The sequence below is a fragment of the Bos indicus x Bos taurus genome, chromosome 5 (assembly GCF_003369695.1).
Source record: "Bos indicus x Bos taurus breed Angus x Brahman F1 hybrid chromosome 5, Bos_hybrid_MaternalHap_v2.0, whole genome shotgun sequence".
Taxonomy (NCBI): domain Eukaryota; kingdom Metazoa; phylum Chordata; class Mammalia; order Artiodactyla; family Bovidae; genus Bos; species Bos indicus x Bos taurus.
In genome coordinates, this window is record NC_040080.1 from 28,920,806 (window position 1) to 28,934,871 (window position 14,066).

Below are 14,066 nucleotides of genomic sequence, written 5' to 3' on the forward strand. Positions count from 1 at the left end.
CTAATCTCAGCTGTCATACAGAAGGGAGGGCACTCAACTTAGAGTTAGAGGATCCATGTGCAAGCAAGCCCTAGTTCTGCCATGAATTGTGTGATCCCCAGCAGATCCCTTCATAAAAATAACACATACAGGCTTAGTAGTAAGTGATTTATATGCATCATTTTCTTTTAACCTTGATAATGCAAGGCACATATTTTTAATCCTATCTTAGTAAGAAAATAGATAAGCTTTCCCACTTCACATTTTATATGTTACCAAAGCTAGATTTCAAACTCAATTTTGCATGCTCAGTCACTAAGTTGTGTCTGACTCTTTGTGACTCCATGGACTGTAGCCTACCAGGCACTTCTATCCATGGGATTTCCCAGGCAAGAATAGTGGAGTGTGTTGCTGTTTGCTCCTCCAGAGCATCTTCCTGACCCAGGGATCAAAGCCATGACTCCTGCCACATCTCCTGCATTGCAAGCAGATTATTAACCACTGAGCCACCTGGAAAGCCCAAACTCAACTTTATTTGAATTCAAAGCATACCATCTTCCCCTTTGGCCATATTTAACCTCATTGAGTCTGATTTTCCTGTAAGTGAGATAAAAGTCTACCTCAAAGAGTTGCTGTGAGCTTAATTTCAGGATAGGCTTCCCTGGTGGCTCAGATGGTAAAAGCATCTGCCTACAATGTGGGAGACCCAGGTTTGATCCCTGGGCAGGGAAGATCCCTGGAGAAAGAAATGGCAACCCACTCCAGTACTCTTGTCTGGAAAAATCCCATGTACAGAGGAGCCTGATAGGCTACAGCCCATGGGGTCAGATGGTGTGTAGACCTTAAATATCAACAAAAGTCATTATTTCCTTTTTTATACAGAAGATGACACTAATTTGCCATGGTGAGCCTGTGGTTTGAATTCCTTTCTGGCAATGGTGATGGATTTGAGCTTATTCATTCATAATCTCTGGTTCTGTCTTCAGTGATCAATAGAACCCACTTAAGAGATGACAGTTCAGAGCTAACGTGTGGCCAAGGAACTGAACAAAGCCAAACTGGCCCATATGGGAACTGAATTAATGATCTGGAACTGATAAGCACTATACTCAGATAAGCTGAAATAATTCAACATTGATTGTCATGAAGACACAGACCAAAAATTATAAGACTTAGGGAAAAGCAATGTCTCTTTGCTCCTCTTGTAAGTTCCCTCATTAAAGGCTTGAAAATAAAACCAACTATCTTGCCAGTGCATGCCCTGTTACCATAAACCAAATTAAGGTGGCTTCCAATACACTAATTCATTTCATATTCCAGTCGTATTACTACCAAGCCTACCACTTCTTTTATGGAGGCTAAAAACTCCAGCTTGCAGATCACAGCTTGTAGAAAAGCAAAGAATAAAACAAGACACCAAACAAGGTTAAACACATACTCCCCTTCAATCTCACTCCTACCTGACCTTTCCCATAAATAAGCAGAAATATGTGAGGAAACAGTTTTTTAAAAAAAGGAATAAATACTATTATCATTCAGTTGGTTTTTATAGCACTTTTAAGTACACGACTATATTTATGGGGGTTGGTATTAAATTTTTTTACAAAATAAAATTATTACACTTTAAAATTAAGATAAGAAGTACGCCTCCAATCAAAAGAGTCCCCAAGTCTCTGATGATTTGAAAAATAATTAGTACCATCAAATCTCCTTAGAATCTCCATAACTGCTCTACCATGAGCATTTGGGGACTGGCCTAAGGATTTTCTTGGTTTTCAGTTCTGTATGAAGTAATTTGCCAGCTCATTAAAAATGTTTTTACCTCCCCTTCTAAAGGAAGACATCCTAACTTGTTCAGAAGGGAGTGTTTTCATAACCAAATTGAAAATCTCACTCTCCATCCCCTACCTCCACACTGAACAGCATGTTTTGCCAACAAGCTACTCTGACTTATATACCATAGGAAAGGAAATAGAAAGAAAACTACTCTTTTGTCCAACTCTTCGTAACCCCATGGAGTAGTCCATGGAATTCTCCAGGCCAGAATACTGGAGTGAGTAGCTATTCCCATCTCCAGAGGATCTTCCCAACTCAGGGATAGAACCCAGGTCTCCCACATTGCAGACAGATTCTTTACCAGCTGAGCCATCAGGGAAGCATATACCTCATATAGGAAAGGAAATGGAAAGAAAACTAGCTTCCCTTCAGTTTAAAGCATCTCTACTGTCTAAAAGAAACAAACCTCTCCTCTCAAAATAAGCCCATCACATTTATACATTAAGCATCATGACTTCCCCTGAAAGTTCTGAAGATGACCAGTAAAACCAAGAAAAATTTAAGAATTGATTAAAAAGCAAGCTTTGGTACTGATAGAAACTAAAATTTCAAAATTATTTTGGCTAAGTGAGAATTCTCTAGAGCAGACTAAGCATGGAAAACAAAAAGCTTTCCCTTTCTTATTGGGTTATAAATAGAGGAGATCCAGAACTTGTATTATACCTCAGTTTTCACGGATCCTAACAGAGTGATCTAAACAATATTTTGCTGAACTACACATGGTTAGGAACATATTCTACGTAGTGACTATTGTACCCTTTTGTATCTGGCTTAGTGTGCTCAATATTATGGTTGTGAGATACACATGTGTTATTTCATGTAGCAGTAGTTCAGTCATTTCCACTGCTGTATAATATTCCACTGTATAAACAAAGTATACATTTCTATCAATTCTACCACATTTTGGTTAGTTTTTGATTTTGGCTGCTACAAATAGTGATACCATGAACATTCCTATACATCTAATATGGTAATCAAATGTATACATTTACTCTGGCCTGAACTTTTGTGCCCCTATCCCCAGTCTGTATGCTGAAATCCTCAGTGTGATAATGTTAGAAGATGGGCCTTTGTGTGGTGCCTATGTAATGAAACTCTCATGAGTGGGATTAGTGCTTTTATAAAAGACCCAGAGCGGTCCCTTGCCCCTTTCACCACGTGGGGATCCAATAACAAGTCTGAGACCCAAAAAGGGCCCTCATGCTGGCATGCTATCACCCTTATCTCATACTTTCAATGCCGAGAACTATAAGAAACAAATTTCTCTGTTTTGCAAACTACCTAGTCTGTAATATTGTGTTAGAGCAGCCAAAAAGGACTTTAGCTGATTATATAGCTATACTTACAGGGCCATGGAATATGATTACAACTTTATTAGGTACTCCCAGCTTTGCAAAGTGGTTTTTTACCAATGTACATTCCCACCAGCAATGTATGAGAATTTTGTTGCTCCATATCCTCACCACTAAATGGTATTATTTCTTTTTTTTTTTTTTTTTTTTTTTGCCATCTTCTAGATGAACTATGGCACCATAATGTGGTTTCTAATTGCACATGCAATTAAGGATTAATATAATCCCTAATGATTAATAGAGTTGAGCATCTTTTCATACGCTCACAAGCCTTTTGAATGTTTACTTTCTGAAAGCTGCTTCAAATATTTTTGTCCTTTTCAATTGTTTTCTGCCTTTCCCTTACTACTGTGCTTATATATATATTGTTGTTTGGTCGCTCAGTCATGTCAGACTCTTTGCAAACCCACCAGGCTCTTCGCCCATGGGATTTCCCAGGCAAAAAATACTGAAGTAGGTTGCCATTTCCTTCCCCAGCTTACACACACACACACACGCACACACACACAAACACACACACACACACATATAGGACAACAGTCTTTTCACTGGAAAAACATATTACAAATATATTCTCCACCCTGCACCTTGCCTTTTCATTCACCAAATGACATCTTCTGAGGAAGTGAACTTAATATTAGCATAGTTTTATTTATCAATCCCTGACTTCAGGTTATTTCTCCATTCCAGCCACAATGGACCCTTGCTGTTCCCCAGTTATGCTGGATACCTCCTCTCTTCTTCACTTGCAATTTGCATACAAGTGCCACACGCTACAATGTCAGCTCCATGAGGGCACAAAGTATGCCTGCTGTGATCAATTCGCTGGGCCACAAACAGTATCTGGTACATAACAGGTATCCAAAAAAAATTTTTTTTCTGCTAAATGAATGAAAGAATAAACTAACTATGAATTTATTTTATCTTTCTCACAACTCTGTGTGCTTTTACTATCTGACTGCTCAAATCTTTCTTCAATTTTAAGAATTTTTGGCTATTGTGTCTTTTAATTCACTTCTTTATTTTCTCTTATGCATTGCATATTTTTTCTTTTTTAAAAAATTATATTTAAAAAATACATTGACATGAATCAGCCATGGGTGTACATGTGTTCCCCATCCTGAATCCCCCTCCCACCTCCCTCCTCATCAAACACATGTTGGAGCTTTTAGATCTATCTTTCACATCTTTAAACTTCTCTAAAATATTTCCTATTTTTATCTCACTATACTATATTCTGGATGATTTCCTCAGAGCTGTTGTCCAATTAAATAATTCTCTCTTTAATCTTGTTGAGTCTACTGTTAATTCATCTATAAATATTTTATTTCAATAACTTCATTTTCTATTTATATAATGTTTGGAGGGTTATTTTCAATCTTCCTGTTGTTATTCAATGCAGTATTATTTTGTCAATTATCTTATTTTTCAAAAGATAACTGAACATTTTAGACATACTTCTTTCAGAGCTTTTCTTAGATAGGTCTTATTCCCCTCATGTATAAATATTCACATTTGTTTAGTCTGCTGACTTTATCTCATTGCATTATTTATGATGATTTTCATAGACAGTCACATGTGTCCTAGGTTACAGAGTTTTACCCATATGGACCAACTTTATAATTTCTGCTGATGAAGTCTTTAAGTTTCACTGGTTTCAGAATAGTTTCTACGATACTCACTTAGCTCCATATTTCTATACAATCTGAGACATGACTTTTGGCTACCTACCAATGCACACCTTGGGCCAGGATGAGGGGATTTGGCCAATTCCACTATTTTAAAAGTAAAAGGCATCCTCCACTTCCAGCAGAGAACTACATACATTGGGGTTTCATACAGATCCCCAGTTACTGATAGGAGTATGACATTTTCTTTGTGTGCATATTTCTGTTGGAGACTTTACAAGATACTGCAGCGACCAGATAGGATTTTTATACATTGTGATCCTGTGCCCATCATCTTTCTCAAACACTCTTCTCACTGATGAAGAGGACCTCTAGTTGGAAATAGCCAGAAGGTAGTCGACAATAAAGCACAAGTGCTCAGAAGACAAGTCAAAAGTCAAAGAAAAATGTTTATGTGTCTACCCACAATTAATAAAATATCTGGAACCATGTATTCTGTTGCAATTCAATAATAGAATTACTATCTGCTTTTTTTAATTAATTTATTTTTTTAACTTTACAATATTCTATTGGTTTTGCCATATATCAACATGAATCCACCACAGGTATACACGTGTTTCCCATCCTGAACCCTCCTCCCTCCTCCCTCCCCACACCATCCCTCTGGGTCGTCCCAGTGCACCAGCCCCAAGCATCCAGTATCATGTATCGAACCTGGACTGGCGACTCATTTCATAAATAATATTATACGTGTTTCAATGCCATTCTCCCAGATCATCCCACCCTCTCCCTCTCCCACAGAGTCCAAAAGACTGTTCTATACATCAGTGTCTCTTTTGCTGTCTCACATACAGAGTTATTGTTACCATCTTTCTAAATTCCATATATATGCATTAGTATACTGTATTCGTGTTTTTCTTTCTGGCTTACTTCACTCTGTATAATAGGCTCCAGTTTCATCTACTTCATTAAAACTGATTCAAATGTATTCTTTTTAATGGCCGAGTAATATTCCATTGTGTATATGTACCACAGTTTTCTTATCCATTCATCTGCTGATGAACATCTAGGTTGCTTCCATGTCCAGGCTATTATAAACAGTGCTGGAGAGGGTGTGGAGAAAAGGGAACCCTCTTACACTGTTGGTGGGAATGCAAACTAGTACAGCCACTATGGAGAACAGTGTGGAGATTCCTTAAAAAACTGGAAATAGAACTGCCTTATGACCCTGCAATCCCACTGCTGGGCATACACACTGAGGAAACAAGAATTGAAAGAGACACGTGTACTACCTGTTTTTAATTAATTTATTTTTTATTGAAGGATAATTGCTTTACAGAATTTTGCTGTTTTCTGTCAAACCTCGACATGAATCAGCCATACATATACATTTATCCCCTCCCTTTTGGAACCTCCCTCCCATCTCCCTCCCCATCTCACCCCTATAGGTTCATACAGAGCTCCTGTTTGAGTTTCCTGACTCATACAGCAAATTCCCATTGGCTATCTATTTTACATATGGTAATGTAAGTTTCCATGTTACTCTTTTCACACATCTCACCCTCTCCTCCCCTCTCCCCATGTCCATAAGTCTATTCTCTATGTCTGTTTCTCCACTGTTGCCCTGTAAATAAATTCTTCAGTACCATTTTCCCCCCTAAGATCAGGAACAAGACAAGGGTGTCCACTTTCACCACTATTATTCAACATAGTTCTGGAAGTCCTAGCTCAGCAATCAGAGAAGAAAAAGAAATAAAAGGAATCCATATTGGAAAAGAAGTAAAGCTCTCACTGTTTGCAGATGATGTGATACTGTACATAGAAAACCCTAAAGATAGTAACAAAAAGTTATTAGAGCCAATCAGTGAATTTAGCAAAGTTGCAGGATACAAAATCAATACACAGAAATCATTTGCATTTCTATATACTAACAATGAAAAATCAGAAAGAGCAATTAAGGAATCAACCCCATTCACCACTGCAACAAAAAGAATTAAATATCTAGGAATAAACTTACCTAAGGAGACAAAAGAACTGTACACAGAAAATTATAAGACACTGATGAAAAAATCAAAGACAACATAAACAAATGGAGAAATATTCCATGTTCCAAGGTAGGAAGAATCAGTATTATGAAAATGACTATACTACCAACACAGTCTACAGATTCAATGCAATCCTGATCAAATTACCAATGGCATTTTTCACAGAACTTAGAACAAAAATTTCACAGTTCATATGGAACACAAAAGAGCCAGAATAGCCAAAGCAGTCTTGAGAAAGAAGAATGGAGCTGGAGGAATCAATCTTCCTGACTTCAGATTATACTACAAAGCTACAGTCATCAAGACAGTATGGTACTGGCACAAAAACAGAAATATAGACAAATGGAACAAGATAGAAAGCCCAGAAACAAACCCATGCACCTATGGGTACCTGATTTTTGACAAAGGAGGCAAGAATATAAAATGGGGCAAAGACAGCCTCTTCAATAAATGGTGCTAGGAAAACTGGACAGCTACATGTAAAAGAATGAAATTAGAATACCTCCTAACACCATACACAAAGATATATTCAAAATGGATTAAAGGCTTCAATGTAAGACCAGAAACTATTTGCTTTTAAAGTCAAAGACAATGCAAGTTTAAAAACAAGCAAATTTCTTTTGTTATTTCTGGCACTCAAAACTTGAAGAAACGCAAACAGCCTATTTTCTGTGGAGCACTCTTCTACATTTATTAATGTGGCAATCATTCCAGAGTAAAGTTTGAGCATCTGTGTGTAAAAGAGAATCAGAGAGTGGGAGAAGTCAATAAACAAATGATCCATGAGAAAACTCACAAGTTTTTGGAAAAATAATTTACCATAGTAATGATATGTTGAACTCCATATATAAAATCATTATTAATTAACTTCTGTTTGTTGGTTTTCTGGGTGTTTTTTTTTTTTTTTTTTTTTTTTGGCTGTTTATTTACCAGCTCAGTTCAGTTCAGGTCAGTCGCTCAGTCGTGTCCGACTCTTTGCGACCCCATGAATCACAGCACACCAGGCCTCCCTGTCCATCACCAACTCCCAGAGTTCACCAAGACTCACATCCATCGAGTCAGTGATGCCATCCAGCCATCTCATCTTCTGTCGTCCCCTTCTCCTCCTGCCCCCAATCCCTCCCAGCATCAGAGTCTTTTCCAATGAGTCAACGCTTCGCATCAGGTGGCCAAAGTACTGGAGTTTCAGCTTCAGCATCATTCCTTCCAAAGAAATCCCAGGGCTGATCTCCTTCAGAATGGACTGGTTGGATCTCCTTGCAGTCCAAGGGACTCTCAAGAGTCTTCTCCAACACCACAGTTCAAAAGCATCAATTCTTCGGCGCTAAGCCTTCTTCACAGTCCAACTCTCACATCCATACGTGACCACAGGAAAAACCATAGCCTTGACTAGATGAACATTTGTTGACAAAGTAACATCTCTGCTTTTGAATATGCTGTCTAGGTTGGTCATAACCTTCCTTCCAAGGAGTAAGCATCTTTTAATTTCATGGCTGCAGTCACCATCTGCAGTGATTTTGGAGCCCAAAAAATAAAGTCTGACACTGTTTCCATTGTTTCCCCATCTATTTCCCATGAAGTGATGGGACCGGATGCCATGATGTTCGTTTTCTGAATGGTGAGCTTTAAGCCAACTTTTTCACTCTCCACTTTCACTTTCATCAAGAGGCTTTTGAGTTCCTCTTCACTTTCTGCCATAAGGGTGGTGTCATCTGCATATCTGAGGTTACTGGTATTTCTCCCGGCAATCTTGATTCCAGCTTGTGCTTCTTCCAGTCCAGCATTTCTCATGATGTACTCTGCATAGAAGTTAAATAAGCAGGGTGAAAATACACAGCCTTGATGTACTCCTTTTCCTATTTGGAACCAGTCTGTTGTTCCATGTCCAGTTCTAACTGTTGCTTCCTGACCTGCATACAAATTTCTCAAGAGGCAGATTAGGTGGTCTGGTATTCCCATCTCTTTCAGAATTTTCCACAGTTTATTGTGGTCCACACGGTCAAAGGCTTTGGCATAGTCAATAAAGCAGAAATAAATGTTTTTCTGGAACTCTCTTGCTTTTTTCATGATCCATTGGATGTTGGCTATTTGATCTCTGGTTCCTCTGCCTTTTCTAAAACCAGCTTGAACATCAGGAATTTCACAGTTCACATATTGCTGAAGCCTGGCTTGGAGAACTTTGAGCATTACTTTACTAGCGTGTGAGATTAGTGCAATTGTGCAGTAGTTTGAGCATTCTTTGGCATTGCCTTTCTTTGGGATTGGAATGAAAACTGACCTTTTCCAGTCCTTATGGCCACTGCTGAGTTTTCCAAATTTGCTGGCATATTGAGTGCAGCACTTTCACAGCATCATCTTTCAGGATTTGAAATAGCTCCACTGGAATTCCATTACCTCCACTAGCTTTGTTTGTACTGATGCTTTCTAAGGCCCACTTGACTTCACATTCAGCCAGGATGTCTGGCTCTAGGTGAGTGATCACACCATCGTGATTATCTTGGTTGTGAAGATCTTTTTTGTACAGGTGTATTCTTGCCACGTCTTCTTAATATCTTCTGCTCCTGTTAGGTCCATACCATTTCTGTCCTTTATCGAGCCCATCTTTGCATGAAATGTTCCTTTGGTATCTCTGATTTTCTTGAAAAGATCTCTAGTCTTTCCCATTCTGTTGTTTTCCTCTATTTCTTTGCATTGATCGCTGAGGAAGGTTTTCTTATCTCTTCTTGCTATTCTTTGGAACTCTGCATTCAGATGTTTATATCTTTCCTTGTCTCCTTTGCTTTTCACTTCTCTTCTTTTCACAGCTATTTGTAAGGCCTCCCCAGACAGCCATTTTGCTTTTTTGCATTTCTTTTCCATGGGATGGTCTTGTTCCCTGTCTCCTGTACGATGTCATGAACCTCATTCCATAGTTCATCAGGCACTCTATGTATCAGATCTAGGCCCTTAAATCTATTTCTCACTTCCACTGTATAATCATAAGGGATTTGATTTAGGTCATACTTGAATGGTCTAGTGGTTTTCCCTACTTTCTTCAATTTAAGTCTGAATTTGGCAATAAGGAGTTCATGATCTGAGCCACAGTCAGCTCTTGGTCTTGTTTTTGTTGACTGTATAGAGCTTCTCCATCTTTGAGTGCAAAGAATATAATCAATCTGATTTCGGTGTTGACCATCTGGTGGTGTCCATGTATAGAGTCTTCTCTTGTGTTGTTGGAAGAGGGTGCTTGTTATGACCAGTGCATTTTCTTGGCAAAGCTCTATTAGCCTTTGCCCTGCTTCATTCCGTATTCCAAGGCCAAATTTGCCTGTTACTCCAGGTGTTTCTTGACTTCCTACTTTTGCATTCCAGTCCCCTATAATGAAAAGGACATCTTTTTGGGGTGTTAGTTCTAAAAGGTCTTGTAGGTCTTCATAGAACCGTTCAACTCCAGCTTCTTCAGTGTTACTGGTTGGGGCATAGACTTGGATTACTGTGATATTGAATGGTTTGCCTTGGAACGAACAGAAATCATTCTGTCATATTTGAGATTGCATCCAAGTACTGCATTTCGGACTCTTTTGTTGACCATCATGGCTACTCCATTGAATGGTAAATTATTCCTGATCCATTTCCTCTCTTGCCAGGTTCCTGTTGTGAATGACAACACAAATTTATAAAACTACTGTATAAGGTTTAGGAACAGTGGATGACTACAGAATGATACAAACCTGATTAACTTTGCTAAGGTTCTGTTCCTTGATCCTGGCCTCATTAGTAACCTAAACAACAGAGCTAACTAGGTCTAAGCAGAACCTTTTTTAAGGACAAAGCTTATTATGTTGCAGGAGATAAAGGAGACTGTCAACAGCACCTTAGTAGATTTTGATGGTTCTCTAGAGAGAGATATTCTGTCTGCATTATCCATAGTTGTAAAAACACCAGGGAGCTGGTTTCTGAGCCTGCTTAATGAAGAAAGAAAAAAAAAAAAGTGTTTAAAGATGGAAACACAGGAGGCAGTAAAACAAACAGCACAAACCACCAACAGAATTTGTTTGGGGCTACTTTTGTGTTTCATAGCATAGATTTTTACATAAGAATTACTGTTGTCATTTATCAATACAAATGTTTTTCCTAATAACTTCCAGGGAGGGAAATAGGATTGGAATCACCTATACACAAAACATACATGAAAGTCAGCAGTAAGGGTGAGTCAGGAACAGGTCTTGCTTGTTACAGGGATCAGCCTTATGTCAAGCCTGACCATTTCAAAGACTTCTAATAAAACAGCCAAAAAAGACCGTTTATATGCAGTAGAATTAAGATATCAAATTCGAACTTTCTAATTTCTAGTCTCTTGCCATATTAGCTGGAGTATTTCAAAGAATTCTTTGGGGAGTTACCTCATGGCCCAGAGGTTAAGAATCACCTCAATATAGGGGACACAGGTTCGATCCCTGGTCAGGGAACTAAGGTCCCACAGGCTGTGGGGCAGCTAAACACTCGAGCCACAACAACAGAAACCCTTGCACCAGCATGGAAGATTCTGCATGCCACAAAGAAAATTCCATGTGCTGCAACTAGGAATTGATTTAGCCAAATAAATAAACAAAATATTTTAAATAAAGTAAGTAATTCTTTGGGTAAGTCATTAGAATGATAGACCATTGCTTCCTAAGTTATCTAAGAATGTAAAGTGGAAGTGTATAATAACTAGGTTCTTCTTCTCTTCATGTCCTGTACGTTCCTTTGGCTAAGAAACAACAGATTAAAGAAATTAAGAGTAGACAAAACTTAGTAATGATTGTCATTCCAATAGCTTCCTTTAATTGGGTTCCATAAAACCATGACAAAGAACATTATGCTGTAATTAGGCCTGCAAAGGCTATTTAAAAACAAACAAACAAACAAAAACTTTGGCTAGAATGTGGTTACACTCATTACAGTTATCATTCAGGTTACTTCAAATTAAGCAATGTAGTGAACTGCATTGGGACATAAAGATTTGCACTAACCCTCAACTTGAGGATAGTATTTTACCACTCATACCATCATTCCCTACTATTAAGTGAACATTATTTCACTTATTTTCTCTTCTTCTTTTGTGTTATCTCCTATAAGTTTATTGAGTACAATTTATCATATTCATTTATTCATTCAACTGCTATATATTTAATGCCCCAAAGTGAATTGGCCTCTACACTCAGGGACAGAAAAAAAATCATCAGCAAAAACAAAAGCACTCCTTAATCTCAAAGATTACAGTTGGAATGGGGGCAGGAAAGACAATCAAATAACCACAAAGAAATTATAGAAGTTATCAACTTATGATAACTGCTATAAGATGAGGATATGGTAATGTAAGAGCTTATAATAAGGAAATGTGACATACTCAGAAACAGCTTTCCCAAAAAACTCATTCTTGTATTGAAATGAGAAGGATGACTAGCAGTTACACAAGTACAAAAAGAAGGAAAGACAGAAGAGAATGTGCAAATGTCCTACATAAGTTTCCTAATGACAGGGACTAGAGTTGCAAAATTGTAGATAAATTGGTCTTATTCCTAAGGCTAAAGCAAATATGATCCTATTTCTAACTGGCCAGGGTCAAATGTTTTCAGGACTGGATACAAGAGAAATCATTTGTTTTGTCATTACATTATTTGATCTCTAAATTGTTTTTGGCAGAAGAAAGGAAGAATTAAGCTCTAAGTCTATTGTAGTTAAATTCAAAGTCTCTTTCATCTCCCAGGACACAGACACAGGGCTTTTGCACACATTAGCTACAGAGCTTGGTGCACATGAGTTTTACTTTTATTTTTATTCTCTGCATTATACTTAGTACGAGTTATAGATAAAACATGTTGCGCTATTTTAGTTTGATGTGTGATTATACTTCAGTTTGCATTTTATTTCTATAATTTGTGAGAATTTATAGTAGAAAAACATTTTAAAATAAAATGTAGGGTAAAGTGACTGTTACAGTTTAGTATAAAAATAAATTAAATTTCTTCCTAGAATACAAATGATAGCACCATTGTGAAAAATAACCAATCTGAGCCATCTCAAACTGCTTTAGAAATTACTGCCTCTCATTTTACAGTGGTATGACAGCTAAAAAACCATTTTGGTTCTATTATTATTAGTTACTACCTTAAATATGTATAATATTATAACTGAAGGCCACCTACATATATAATCTATCTTCTCAAATATTCACAGCTAAATTCTTGAAAACTACATCAACACAGTCTTCCTTTAAAGGCTAAATACTGGAGAAGTGCAAATGTAGAAAAAGTTTGGTTCAGTAGGTAATAATGAGTAAAACCTGAACACTATAAAGAAACAAAGTTTTCTGGCATTCTTATATATGATACTTTAGTCACTAAGTTGTGTCTGACTCTTTGCAACCCATGGACTGCAGCCCATCAGGCTCTTCTGTCCATGGGATTTCCCAGGCAAGAATACTGGAGTGGGTTGCCATTTCCTTCACCATGTACATAAGTGTGTGTGTGTGTGTGTGTGTATGTATATGCACATGCACACACACATTGTGTGTGTATATATATATATATATATATATGTATATATATACATATGTATACATATATATATATATATATATATAGAGAGAGAGAGAGAGAGAGAGAGAGAAGAGAGGTTTACAGTGCCACAGATGTTAATTATAATTTGGGGTAAGTTAACTCATTATGTTTCTTCAATTAGTAAATGGTTACCTTTTCATATGTCTATGTTAATTGACCACTAACTCAAGTAAATCAAGTCAGAAGATAAAATGTACTAAAAATTAAGGTTCTAAATAGCTACTAAAACTCTAAATAGACAAGATATGTATTTGGAAGGAGGGCAGGGAAGAAAAGAAAGGGAAAAAAGCTATTAGTAAGTAACAAATAGATAATGCTCAAAAATAACCTTCATCTACTAAAGTTACATTTCATTCACTCATTAACAAAGTCATTAACTTCTATTGCACTAAACACTGGGAGATCCCTGACAAAGAACACAAAGCTCTTAACACAATGATACTGAACAATTTTTAGAACTGTACAATAACTGATACGTTTTGTCTTTTGAGCTGAGACTGAACCCAGAACACATAAAAGCTTTGCTGGTTCTGATTCTTCCTCCTTTCAAAACACCATCAATACATCCTAACACATGTCAACACCATCATTGGCCTTGTATAGTGATAAAACAAAGAATTTCATAAACACAGCTTACCACCA